Source organism: Zingiber officinale, chromosome 5A (assembly GCF_018446385.1).
Source record: "Zingiber officinale cultivar Zhangliang chromosome 5A, Zo_v1.1, whole genome shotgun sequence".
In the NCBI taxonomy this organism is placed as follows: Eukaryota; Viridiplantae; Streptophyta; class Magnoliopsida; order Zingiberales; family Zingiberaceae; genus Zingiber; species Zingiber officinale.
This window is the reverse complement of record NC_055994.1, coordinates 134175008-134189909: the sequence shown is the minus strand read 5'-3', so window position 1 is coordinate 134189909 and position 14902 is coordinate 134175008. Positions and strand designations below refer to the sequence as shown.

Here is a 14902-nt window from a genome sequence, read left to right as displayed (position 1 = left end):
TTTGATGTTTCTTTTATTTGACTTTTACTTGCCTTTGCTTTTTCACAGAACGTCGCGCACAACTCTCTTCGACAAACCAAAGGAAAGAATCTAGGGCACGCCGTCCTCGCCGCGAAGCTGTTCTCTCGGCCGCGAAGCTTCGCGACGACCTCTTCCCTCGACGCTCGCCGCATCCTCTCACAGCGAAGCTTTCCCTCCCTATGCGGTGTCCTCTTCCCTCGACGGGGAAGCTTCGCAGCGAAGCTAGGGTAGCGAGGCGACGCTCTCTGTGCTCAGCAAACTCTGGGCCGCGAAGCTTCGCGACACTCTCTGTGCTCAGTAACTCTCACAACGACGATCTCTGTGCTCTACATTCTCGCCCCGACGCTCGCCGCATCCTCTCATAGCGAAGCTTTCCCTCCCTGTGCGGTGTCCTCTTCCCTCAACGGGGAAGCTTCGCAGCGAAGCTAGGGTAGCGAGGCTTGGGCAGCAAAGTTTCTTCGTCATTGTTCCTCTCGCCTGTGCTCACCGTCGTCTCCTCTCCAGGCATATAGGGTTTTCTACCGACTTCTAGCCCTAGTTTCGCCCCTCTATGTGAGACTCCTATACCTCATTTCTATTTGCAATTCGTTTTTCTTGACATGTATCTAAAGGATCACACTGTTTCTATTTTCATGCGACTTTAGAAGATCCATTTTTCTTACCCATTCTTAAATGAAATGATTCAAAGCTTAATATTAAACTTTATGTTTATGTTTAGCAACTTGACAGCTAATCACCATGGCAGATAATTAATAGTAAGATTCAAGATGAGTTTGGGCAAGCCGGTGGTTAACAATTGATTTTGGTTAACGATTCAATTGAGATTTTTAGCGACTTATAATTGGGGAAATGTGCATTTTTATAATATTTCTTTTTCCTTAATAAGAGTCCTTACATCAATTTGTATTCGTTATATAAAAATTCACATCTGCATGCATTTTTAGGAACTGATTGTGTTTTTTTGGATGTCTTATTGTTATCTTTGTGTTTTGGTTCGGGTTGCATGCATGAGCTTGAAGTATCACTCTTACAATGTTTTTTCTGGCTATTTGATAATGATATGCAGAATTTCATTTCATCTACATCTGAAATTTCTTAGCAATGGGTGAAAATCATGGTGAAGATCAGCTATACATTCCTCAAGTTGCAGATGATCGAAAGTCAAAATATGGGATGGAATTCTCGTCAATAGATGAGGCTTTTTTATTCTATAACCAATATGCACGCGAATCCGGATTTAGTGCAAGGATAAATAGTAGCAAGAAAAATAAGATAACAAATGAGGTTGTGTGGAAAACATTTGTATGCTTTAAAGAAGGGCATATGGATGATCAATGGAATAAACAAGCAAAGGGTGATCAACGGACAAGGGAAAGAACACGTGGTGAAGTTAGAACTGGTTGTAAGTCAAAGATTTCACTTGTCAAGAAACAAACTAGATCTGCATGGGTTGTCACTAATTTCACAGAAGGTCATAATCATCCACTATGGACTCTTTCAAAGGTGCATTTGCTACGCTCACATCGTACTGTTTCAGCAGCAAAAAAAGCATTGACTCAACGGTTTTCAAAAGCCAATGTGCCAACTTGCCAACAAATGCGATTATTAGAGATAGAATATGGAGGGCCCGAGCAAGTAGGATGTACAGAAAGAGATATTAGAAATTTTGAGAAAGGGCTAAGGGATGAACAAAAAGGTATCGATGCTGAAACACTAATCGAGCTATTTGCATCTGAGAAAGAGAAAAATCCAGCTTTTTTCTTTGAATACCAGAGTGATTCAGATAACAGATTCAGTAGATGTTTTTGGGCTGATCATGTATCAAGAACGGCATATAGTGTATTCGGTGATGTGGTTGTATTTGATACAACATATAACACCAATAAATATGGGTTGATTTTTGCACCATTTGTAGGAGTGAATCATCATCACCAGACAATTATTTTTGGTTGTGGCTTTATAAGTGATGAGAAGACTGAATCTTTTGTGTGGCTGCTTAACAAGTTCATAGAAGTCATGCCTAAAGGTGCACCAAATGTGATTATCACTGATCATGATCCTGCTATGACAAAAGCCATTGCCCAAGTTTTCCCTCAAATAGTGCATCGATATTGTTTGTGGCACATACTGAACAAATTTCCAGAAAAATTGCATCCTTTGACTTTTCGTGACTACTATCAAAGTATAAATAATGTTATTAGAAATTCTACAACGCCTGATGAATTTGAGAATTCATGGGAAGAGGTTATCAAGTGTGCTAACTTAGAGAAAAATGATTGGTTATCTTTGATGTATCAATTGCGACATAAGTGGGTGCCAGCTTATTTTAGTCATGTATTTTGTGCTGGAATGTCAAGTAGTCAGAGATCTGAAGGCTCCCATGCATTTTTCAAGAGATATGTCTCAAATAAAAACTCATTGATGGACTTTATCACCCGTTCCAATAGGGCACTGAGACACCAAAGACACAATGAGTTAGTTGCAGATCATATTGATATGAATGAGCATCCTAGGATTAAGACAAACTGGCCAATGGAATCTCAAATCGTTAAGTTGTATACGAAAAAAAAATGGGTGGAGTTTCAAAGTGAAATGAGTGAGAGTCATGGTTATTATGTGCAACAAGTATCTATGGGAGTTGACTCAGTTGTTTATCATGTGATGAATTTTCAAAGTTGTTCTTCCTCCAAACCAAGGGTTCTCATGCATGACAAACAGAGGGATAACATATCCTGTAGCTATAGGAGATTTGAGTTTGATGGCATTCCATGCAGGCATATGCTAGCTTTTTTATGTATCAACCAGGTGTTTCATTTGCCTGATAAGTATATACTCAAACGATGGACACGAGATGCAAAGGTTGGAGCAATATATGCTTTGGGGGTGCAAAATTTTATTGATGATCCAGATAGGGTTTTGATGTCAAGGCACTCAAGGTTATCTTATAAAGCTTCAGTATTAATTGATGATGCATCTTTGACAGATGAGGGGGCAAACTTCTTGGATGAGCAATTGGATTGTATTTACAATAAAATTAAAGAGATGAATATTAGTAAAACATGTGACAATAGAGGTCAAAGGAAGAAATCTATGGATGAGTCCCCTAATATTTTTGATCCTTCTTTAGTAAGAACAAAGGGATGTGGGAAGAGATTGAAATCATCAAAGGAGAAGTCAACCTCAAAGTCCCGGTTATGTCGTGGATGTGGGCATCGAGGTGTGTTACATGACAAGTGCAATTGTCCCATTTTACAGCAAGGGTATGTGTCGATTAATTCTCCATTTGTATGATAATTTTATTTGCAAATCATCTTTTATTAAATGTGTATATTTGACATGGTGTTGATTGTCAGATCAACTTTGGATAATCATCATAACAACGATGATGACACATATGAAGAAGAATTGACATCTATAGCAGGCAAGTACTATCAAAGTTTAATTTAAAGTTAGTGGTTGATTGATTGAGATATTAAAATTAATAATTGTCTTTATTATTGTAGGTTCTAACAATATTCGTTAGCAAATAAGAAAGCAGGTAGGCATCATTCTACAATTGGTACAATTGGTTTGTCCATGATGTTTTTTACAAGGATTAAATATTTGACATTATTTATATTTGGCATAATTAATTGTTGATTGATTGATGCAGAAACAGAAACAAGCTTGAGTTGGTGATGCAGAAATAGAAACATTTGAGTAGGCTGTTTTGAACTCTTTACTTATTTCTTATTTCTGTATCTATTTAAACAAGCGTCATACTTTTCACCTTTGATTAGACTATTGTGAACTCTTTAAGCATTTCTGTATGGAAATTGGGTGTTGCTATTTAAATTTGTCAATGTAAATTTCAACAAAAATTGCTCCATCTGTTGTCAGTCTTTACAAATTTTGTCACGCCCCGGAGGAGTCTCTGTCCGAAGAAATTTCGGCAGCACCTCCCCTGTACGGCGGACAATCTGAAACTTTCTACATACACAATATACATCAGCCACAGGCGGCTGGAACAAAATATAAAACACAACAGAAAAACGATAGAAATCCAAATACATGACTGCTAGCCGGCTAGGCTTACACCACACAACATCACAATACTCCGGGAAACAAAACCGGAACACAAAGTCAACTATACACATACCATACACCACGATAAACATAAACAAAATGCGAAGACTAGTCTTCTAATGTGATGTGGGGACCGACAGTCAGGATACTCCAAGCGACTCCATAAACAACCTGCTACCTGAAAAAAATAGTGTCAACGGGGGTGAGTTCAACAACTCAGCGAATACCAATGGACATGAGTAGTAAGATATATCTAACAGCAACAAACATGGAATACAGCTTCCTAATTATAAATAGGGAATATGCAAAACTGAAAGGTAACTGAGGAAGCTGTACTCACCAGGAACTCCTATCCGCATAAAAGGGTCGCAAACCGAAGTGTCGATAATCAGTATGCAGTCAAAAGTATGATCAACCAAAACGCAGAACCAAACGCAGAAACACAATCATAAGAATATAAATACATCAATCGTATGATGGTAATGATGGGTCTGGTCACCCCTCCTCTCACACACAAAAAGGCGAGACCGAGTGGGTAGGACAACCGTGCACTCTGTCATCGCTCTCCTGATGAGTGACCGAGTGGCTGTCGGAGTACTCCTGTCCCGTGACCCCAAATCATAAATGGGGAGCTCAGCTCTCATCTCATACACGATGACGGGGAGGACATCTCTGCCGGCTACCACGCCGAGTCACCGACCAACGAGCCAACAGAGTCCACTGCTCACGGCCATTACTGCTACACTAAATGCCAGAGCTAAACAGAAGGAACTCGTCTGGCTACCACGCGAGTCCTCGGACCAACGGAGCTAAACAAAACCGCCACACACCGCTCGATATACCACTAAACCATGAGTGGGGGTACATGTAACTGGCGATGGGCTCAACCATAGTGGAGCCGACAATCGCACCGCATGCAATCATGATGCATGTCACTATGCATAGCAAAAAAACTGATCAACATAACCATATCCATATGTATAAAATGAGTACGCTAAAATCGATGGAGACATACCAAGATCTAGAGTACACAGGTCAGATAGAATATCAAAAACCTATGTCCTGAACATAATAAGTATGGAATGTCCCGATCAGCATAAAGAAAAAATCCATATATACATAATATGGGTACCACAGTATCGGTATGTCAAATCCACGGATCTAGGGTATACTGGTGGTATAACAACCTAGATCCTAAACATATCCCCTTCCATAGCATATGTACCAACAATATGCACGGATCAAGAAAAGGGTCTAGGTACACAAATCGGATATGATATACAAATAGAGGTACACAAGTCGGTATGGTATAAAACCTAGGTATCGGATAATTTAGATACACATGCGAAAATAAAATCCGAACCTAGTCCGAACCTCGGTAGTTACTCTAGGAACCAAGGTACTCATGGCAATAATCCTGAAACGTAAACATGGATACATAACAAACGGCCAACAGATCATGCTATGGGTATCAAACCGTGACATACCAAGGCAAACATGATCATTGCTTGCAGCTATAAAATACTATGCATATCCAATAGACAATATCATAAAGATAAGTCAAGAGGTACCCGCCTCCAATGTAGATCGAATCGAACTAATTCCGATGTCGAGATGTCCGTCTCGAATCACAGTCCTGTAACAACATGATATATATAGATTTAGCTAATTACGTATAAATTAATTAGCCAAATCAAATCCTAGACAAGCTAACATAAATCCAGATCCAATTATAAACCCTAATTGGATCATCTAACTCCTCAATCAATTCTAACTAATACATTTGAATTAGGGCTTGCAATTAGAATAATCAATCATAACCTCTCACCCGATTTAGCCCCAATTCAACACATATATCAAAATTTCTACCCCTTACCTCAATTCGCAGCCGTGCTTTGTGTTGGAACTCAGGGTTTGCTATTGGAGTACTTCACGACAGAGCTTTCCTCTCCCTCACCACCCCCTGATTATTGATGCACAGTACATAACACCCTGCTGCAATCCTTCCCTACGGTTCAATTCAATGTGAAATCAAGATGGAGATCACAAATGCAACGACAATAACCTAATCTTACCTCAACAGGGGCCTTGGTCAGCAGCAAGGAAGAAGAACAAGAACTGATCAGGGAATACAACAAGAAATTGATCCGACACATCCCCTCATAGTCCATCACCGGAAGAAGATTACACAAAGAAAAACCAATATATCACCTGAATCACAAGGCAACGTACCTACCTCCCAATTATCGACCACTGGAGGGAAGGAGACAAAATCGGTTTCTGTGCTAAGGCACAGCGATGGTGAGCATCAAGGGAAATAGAAAGATCGGCACTGTCGTCGGCTCGTGCTCAGGTGTCGGCGGCGGTGCTAGGGCTCAGATGTCGGAAGAAGGAGAAGGTGGCCGGCGTCGCTGTAGATCTAGGGCACAACGATGCGAAGGAAGGGGAAAAAATCAGCGACAGGATTTTAGGGCACAGGAGAAAGAGGTCGTCGGCGCTGGCGTGGAGAGTTTAGGGCTTGGGTAGGGAAAAGGAAGAGATTGGTGAGAAGAAATAGGAAGAACCTGCGCCGACGGTTTTGTGAAGATGAAACCATCGGACTGCGAAGAATGGACGGCGTCGAGCGCGCGGGGAAAAAGAAAGGGACACGACACAGTAACGGGAGGAGAAGAATAAGAAAAAGGAAAAATAAATAAACATTTCCTCGCTAAAACAGGGTAATCCAAACAGGCTTTTCCCGGGCCCTATTTTTATCCTCGTTAACTCGTCCATACGAGCTCCGAAAAATTCCCGGAAAATTTCCAAAAATTCCAGAAAATTCTTTTATTAATATTCTCCTATTTTCGGTATTTTACATTCTCCCCCACTAATAAAAATTTGGTCCCCAAATTTCAGTATTAACCATCAGCAAATACTAACAACAGATATAGAAAGTATAAATGTTGAACGGTAGATTAAAGCACATACCTCAAGTGAAAAGATGGGGTATCGAGCTCGGATCGTATCCTCGAGCTCCCAGTTAGCCTCCTCATCCAAATGATACTGTCATCTGACTTTAACCAGTCGGATAGTCTTGTTCCACAACTGATGCTCTTTCCGGTCTAAAATCTGTACCGGAATCTCCTCATAAGTGACGTCAGGCTAAACGACGCTGTGATATCTGTCAGTACATGTGTCGAGTCGGATATATACCTCATCAGCATAGACACATGGAATACGTCGTGAACACCCGCCAAAGCTGGTGGTAGCACTAAACAATAAGCTACCGCTCCAACCCTTCCCAAGATCTGGAAAGGTCCAAAGTATCGAGGAGCTTGCTTGCCTCTGGGGCCAAATCTCTTCACCCCTTTCGTGGGTGAAACCCGCAGAAATACATGATCACCAATAGAGAACTCCAAAAGTCTCCGTCTCCGATCAGTATAACTCTTCTGGCGGTCCTGCGCCTCTGACATCCTCCGTCTGATAATACGGATCATCTCTGCCTCATGCGGAGCTCTATGAGATCCCGATAACTGGGCCTCCCCAACCTCATCCAGAGGGTGGGTGTCCGACAAGGCCTACCATACAACACTTCAACGGTGACATTAGGATAGTCGAATGCGACCCGTTGATGTAGGCGAACTCTACCAATGGCCAATGATCCTCCCAACTGCCTCCAAAATCCAATACACAAGCCTCAACAAGTCCTCTAGAGTCTAAATGGTCCACTCTACTGTCCATCTGTCTGCGAATAGAAAGTTGTACTGAAACAGAGCTGCGTGCCCAAGGCCTGTTGCAGACTCTGTCAAAAAAATGAGACGTGAACCGGGAGTCTCTATTCGAAATAATAGTCAATGAGACACCCCGTGATTTGATGATCTCCCGGCAAAACAGATCTACCAATCGATCGAGGGAATCAGTCCTCCGGATCGCTAAGAAGTGCGCAGATTTGGTTAATTGATCAACGATTACCCAAATCGCGTCATGGTCTCGTCATGTCCTCGGCAAACTCACCACAAAGTCCATAGTAATATGTTCCCATTTCCACTCGGAAATAGGAATCCGCTGAAATAAACCGGCAGGTCTCTGGTGCTCAGCCTTCACTTGCTGACAGACAAGACATCTAACTACAAAATTCCGCGATGTCTTTCATCATACCGTTCCACCAATAAGAACGTCTCAAATCTCGGTACATACGGGTACCGCCTGGGTGGATCGCAAATCGAAAGTGATGAGTCTCCTGAAGTAGCCCCTGTAAGGCCGGATGAGACTGAGGTACGCACAATCTGCCTCGGGAGTATATAATACTCTCCTCGTCTCGTGTGAACTCGGTCTGCTGCCCAGAGCTATCTGGCTGCTAATAAATTGCAAATGCTGATCACCAACCTGGGTCTCTCGGATCCTCGTCCTGATCAATGACTGAGCAACTATGGTAACAAGAATACTCTATTCTGTCTGTCCCTGCTCCTCAAGGTCTCGGAGAAACCCTGAATCAAGTCTGTGACCACAACTCGGTGGTAAGCTACAGTCCCTCTATACTTTCGGCTAAGTGCATCGGCAACCACATTAGCTCTCTCTGGGTGATAGCTAATGGTACAATTCGTAATCTTTCAAGAATTTCATCCTTCTCTTCAGTCAGAGATTAAGTTTCTTTCTAAGTGAACAACTATTTGAGACTCTTATGACCAGTGAGAATCTCAAATGTAATACCGAATAGATGCTGCTGCCAAATCTTCAAGGAAAAATAATGGCGGTCAGCCACAAGTTATGTACTGGTAGTTCTCCTCATGCTCCTTCAACTGTCGAGAAGCATAGGAGACTACTCTATCGTGCTGCATCAGAACAGCGCTCAAACCCTGAGTAGATGCGTCGGTGTAGAGGACATATCCGTCCTCTCCCGAAGGTAAAACCAAAATCGGAGCCGACACTGGTCTCCGCTTTAGCTCCTAGAAGCTGGTCTTGTAGTCCTCGAACCACGTAAACTTCACGCTTTTCCTGGTCAAGTGTCAATAGCATAACAATCCGTGAGAAATCCTCAACGCATCTCCGGAAATATCAGCCAAACAAAGGAAGTTGCGAGCCTCTTCTATAGACTCCGTCTACTCCCAACAGTAACATCCTCTATCTCCTGTGTAACCATGGTATACTCCTACTGGTGACCGTGTGTCTCAAATATCTCACAGAAGACAACCAAAATACACACTACTGATCTTCACATATAGATGTTCTCGTCGAAACATCTCTAGAACTATGCGAAGGTGGTGTACTTGACTCACCTCAGATCCGTAATAAATCACAATATCGTCAACAAAGACAATGGAAACCGATCCAAACATTCTAGGGATACCCAAATCATCGAGTCCATGACAACATCTAGGGCACCGCAAGCACTAATGGTAAAACCAAGACACATAATGTCCGTATCACAGACATTCCTAACAATAAGATCCTCAACAATAAACAGATCTAATCACCAACGATATATAATCACCAAAGAATAGAACCTCCAGTGTGAGAGCAATGCTCTATCACACGAAATACCACATATGTGGGAGCAACGCTCTACCACAAGAAATCCTCCATATGTGGGAGCAACGCTCCACCACAAATAATCCAGAATATATATATCCACAATAAATATGGAAGCAATGCTCCACTACAAACAATCCGCAATATGTAGGAGCAACGCTCCACTACAAAACAATCCCAAAATATGTGGGAATCCAGAATATGTGGGAGCTACGCTCTACCACAAACGATCCATAACATGTGGGAGCTACGCTCTACCACAACAATACAAAAGTGCCCAAAGTACCTAACTATCTAGCTAGAGACTGCACAAGATCTCTCTACCACAGATCACTGTGGGTAGCCTAGGGTATAACCACCCAGTAAGCAAATCAAATCAATAGTCAACTCTATCATCCTCCTATTGGGTCGGTCACCCACTAATGGGAGAATTAGTTGACAAGGTAAAACGACCAATATCATAATGTAGACATTTAATATTCTACATTTAACATAGGTAGAATTATCATGATGCTACCAACCATACATCTGACACACGTGCACACACAACATATGTATGATCGACATAATCCTCCGATTAGTACACACCAAAAATACTCACATCATAGGTATAAATCACCGTGATACCTCCAACAATGCATATCGAACCCGTGTACACATATCAATATAGGTATAATCGACAATACACCTCAAACAACACTCACTTGACATATATACACATATGCCAAGAGTATAATCAACGTATACTTCCAATAAGGCATACTAAAACCCAGGTGCATTCACAAATCACACAAAATCAACAAGATACCTCAAATACCACACCAAACACATATGTACATACCACAACACCGATGTAGTCGACAAGATACTTCCAACATGACATTCACACCCATGTGCACATACCACGACACAGATTTAAATCGATAAGATACCTCCAATATGTCAATCAGGCACGTACAGCTAACTAAATAGCTATAATCCACAAGAAACCTACCATAACCATATCTAGATGGGAATACCCACACTATCCACAAATGAACTATCCATTATAGAACTCCTTCAACTCATAACAATCATATGTACACTTCATAGATATGCATAATCAGCATATTTAATCCAATCTATCACACAAACCCTATGTCATCTTCTAAGTTATCCAATTAGGTACATACAGTCTAAAATTACAGTACCCATGGAATAGGATACATCGATCCTCTATCAACTGACCAAACCGACAATAGTATACGATCAACTCCGTCTTTTCCACGTCAGTACAAAACTTGTTCTCAAATGTGCTCTAGATATCAATTAAGCACATACAACCCAAAGATTCAGACATCTAGAAGTAAAGTAGGTTAATCTGCTACTGATCGGATCAACACAACTAATCGATCATATACTAACTAATCAAGAATAAATAAAGCCTCTACAAGCATCTAAGGTAAATCGATCACGACTACCCAAGTCAACAAACGTAGATCAGTCTTCTACTGACCGATCTAACAAAAGTAAACTAATTATCTGCTGATAAAATTAACTAAGATAACATGGTATTCTACGGCTAAGTCAACATGAATATATAGATACTATCCATTACCCAACTAATAATAGCAGAGACTGGTATATACCTCAATCCATTATCCAACTAGTAATAACAGAAACTAAAACTACTGGTGTATGATATGAAAAATCACCAGAAACTGTAATCCCTCACATGTAATATGGGTACAACATCAGACAGATACTAGATACAAAGTGTCATAACTATCACATTCAACAATGCATACTCTAACTAAATAGTAGGATAACAGTATACCAACATACCTCCTATAGCTTAGAGATGTCCTGCTGCTGCCAGGTCCCAAAATCCAAAAAGTCACATCGAGAAGACCAAAACACGAAATCCGAAACACCGGAAAAATAAGACACGTAAGTCGATCTCTGATACCAAATAAATTGATATCAGATAAATCTCGAAAATCCAGAACACATAGCAAGTATCGTATACCTGCTCTGATACCACTAAATTGTTACGCCCCGGAGGAGTCTCTGTCCGAAGAAATTTACATATATATATATATATATATATATATATATATACATCAGCCCACTGGCTGGAACAAAATATAAAACACAGCAGAAAAACGATAGAAATCGAAATACATGATGCTAGCCGGCTAGGCTTACACCACACAACATCACAATACTCCGGAAACAAAATCGGAACACAAAGTCAACTATACACATACCATACACCACGATAAACATAAACAAAATGCGAAGACTAGTCTTCTAATGTGATGTGGGGACCGGCAGTCAGGATACTCCAAGCGACTCCATAAACAACCTGCTACCTGAAAAAAATAGTGTCAACGGGGGTGAGTTCAACAACTCAGTGAATAATGGACGTGAGTAGTAAGATATTTCTAACAAGAATAAACATGGAATCGACTTCTAATCATAAATAGGAATATCTGAAACCGAAAGGTAGCCGAGAAGTCAGCTCACCAGAACTCTATCCGCATAAAAGGGTCGCAAACCGAAGTGTCGATAATCACTGATGCAGGTCAATGTCGTCAACCAAATCGCGAACCAAACGTGAAACACAATCATAAGAATATAAATACATCATCGTATGATGGTAATGATGCGTCTGGTCACCCCCGATCGCCATCCTCTCACACAAAAAGGCGAGGCCGAAGTGGGTAGCGACAACTGCACTCTGTCGTCCTTTGCTCTGATGGTGGCCGAAGTGGACGGGATCTTGTCGGAGTACTCTGCGACCCCAAATCATAAATGGGAGCTCAATGCTCTCGTCTCCCGACATGCGATGGCGGAGGACATCTCTACGGCCACTACCGAGTCACGACCAACGGAGCAAGCGAGTCCACCGTCACGCCAATACTCTTATACTAAATGCCGTAGAGCGAAACAGAGTAGAATCAGATACCACGAGTCCTCGACCGGAGCTAAACAATGAACCGCCACACACTGCGCTCGATATACCACTAAACCATGAGTGGGGTGTGTGCGATACATAACTGGCGATGGGATCAACCATAGTGGGCCGATAATCGCATCGTGATGCATGTCACTACGATCAAAAAAGCTGATTAACATAACGTATCCATATGTATAAAATGAGTACGCTAAAATCGATGGAGACATACCAAGATCTAGAGTACACAGGTCAGATAGAATATCAAAAACCTATGTCCTGAACATAATAAGTATGGAATGTCCCGATCAGCATAAAGAAAAAATCCATATATACATAATATGGGTACCACAGTATCAGTATGTCAAATCCACAGATCTAGGGTATACAGGTACTCTATGGTATAACAACCTAGATCCTAAACATATCCCCCTTCCATAGCATATGTACCAACAATATGCACAGATCAAAGAAAAAGGGTCTAGGTACACAAATCAGATATGATATACAAAATAGAGGTACACAAGTCAGGTATGGTATAAAAACCTAGGTATCAGATAATTTAGATACACATGCCAGAAAATAAAATCCAGAACCTAGTCCGAACCTCAGTAGGAATGGTATGCCACTTACTCTAGGAACCAAGGTACTCATGGCAATAATCCTGAAACGTAAACATGGATACATAACAAACGGCCAACAGATCATGCTATGGGTATCAAACCGTGACATACCAAGGCAAACATGATCATTGCTTGCAGCTATAAAATACTATGCATATCCAATAGACAATATCATAAAGATAAGTCAAGAGGTACCCGCCTCCAATGTAGATCGAATCGAACTAATTCCGATGTCGAGATGTCCGTCTCGAATCACAGTCCTGTAACAACATGATATATATAGATTTAGCTAATTACGTATAAATTAATTAGCCAAATCAAATCCTAGAGAAGCTAACATAAATCCAGATCCAATTATAAACCCTAATTGGATCATCTAACTACTCAATCGATTCTAACTAATACATTTGAATTAGGGCTTGCAATTAGAATAATCAATCATAACCTCTCACCCGATTTAGCCCCAATTCAACACATATATCAAAATTTCTACCCCTTACCTCAATTCGCAGCCGTGCTTTGTGTTGGAACTCGGGGTTTGCTATTGGAGTACTTCACGGCAGAGCTTTCCTCTCCCTCACCACCCCCTGATTATTGATGCACAGTACATAACACCCTGCTGCAATCCTTCCCTACGGTTCAATTCAATGTGAAATCAAGATGGAGATCACAAATGCAACGACAATAACCTAATCTTACCTCAACAGGGGCCTTGGTCAGCAACAAGGAAGAAGAACAAGAACTGATCAGGGAATACAACAAGAAATTGATCCGACACATCCCCTCATAGTCCATCACCGGAAGAAGATTACACAAAGAAAAACCAATATATCACCTGAATCACAAGGCAACGTACCTACCTCCCAATTATCGACCACTGGAGGGAAGGAGACAAAATCAGTGACTGTGCTAAGGCACAGCGATGGTGAGCATCAAGGGAAATAGAAAGATCGGCACTGTCGTCGGCTCGTGCTCAGGTGTCGGCGGCGGTGCTAGGGCTCAGATGTCGGAAGAAGGAGAAGGTGGCCGGCGTCGCTGTAGATCTAGGGCACAACGATGCGAAGGAAGGGGAAAAAAATCAGCGACAGGATTTTAGGGCACAGGAGAAAGAGGTCGTCGGCGCTGGCGTGGAGAGTTTAGGGCTTGGGTAGGGAAAAGGAAGAGATTGGTGAGAAGAAATAGGAAGAACCTGCGCCGACGGTTTTGTGAAGATGAAACCATCGGACTGCGAAGAATGGGCGGCGTCGAGCGCGCGGGGAAAAAGAAAGGGACACGGCACAGTAACGGGAGGAGAAGAATAAGAAAAAGGAAAAATAAATAAACATTTCCTCGCTAAAACAGGGTAATCCAAATAGGCTTTTCCCGGGCCCTATTTTTATCCCCGTTAACTCGTCCATACGAGCTCCGAAAAATTCCCGAAAAATTTCCAAAAATTCCAGAAAATTCTTTTATTAATATTCGCCTATTTTCGGTATTTTACAAATTTATTTTGAGACTAGTAGATTAATAGCAAAAGGTAACTCTATCTGTACCCTGAGGGACTTAGAAAATGCTCTGTGCAGACTGCTGTGCTGGCAGGTATGAATTACATTGATTAAAAGTTTTTGAGATCTATAGTAGCTGAATTTGTCACTGATTAACAATGACAATGTTGTGCTGGCAGGTATGATTCATTTTCTCTTCCAAATGCATACTTTTGTTGGTCTCTGCTTTGTCCATGTCTCGAAGCATATCTGTTGCTTTGTTA

At 41.4% G+C, this 14902-nt stretch overlaps 1 long non-coding RNA gene across 1 annotated transcript; it reads right to left on the bottom strand.

Annotated features, from left to right (window-relative positions):
- Window positions 1-13351: 13351 nt before the first annotated feature.
- On the bottom strand, window positions 13352-14428 carry LOC121983272. The gene is made up of 3 exons (XR_006112444.1): window positions 13855-14428; window positions 13656-13787; window positions 13352-13415 (listed from the first exon to the last, which is right to left on the bottom strand). It is a non-coding gene; the product is annotated as an uncharacterized LOC121983272 (long non-coding RNA).
- Between the last annotated feature and the right edge of the window lie 474 nt (window positions 14429-14902).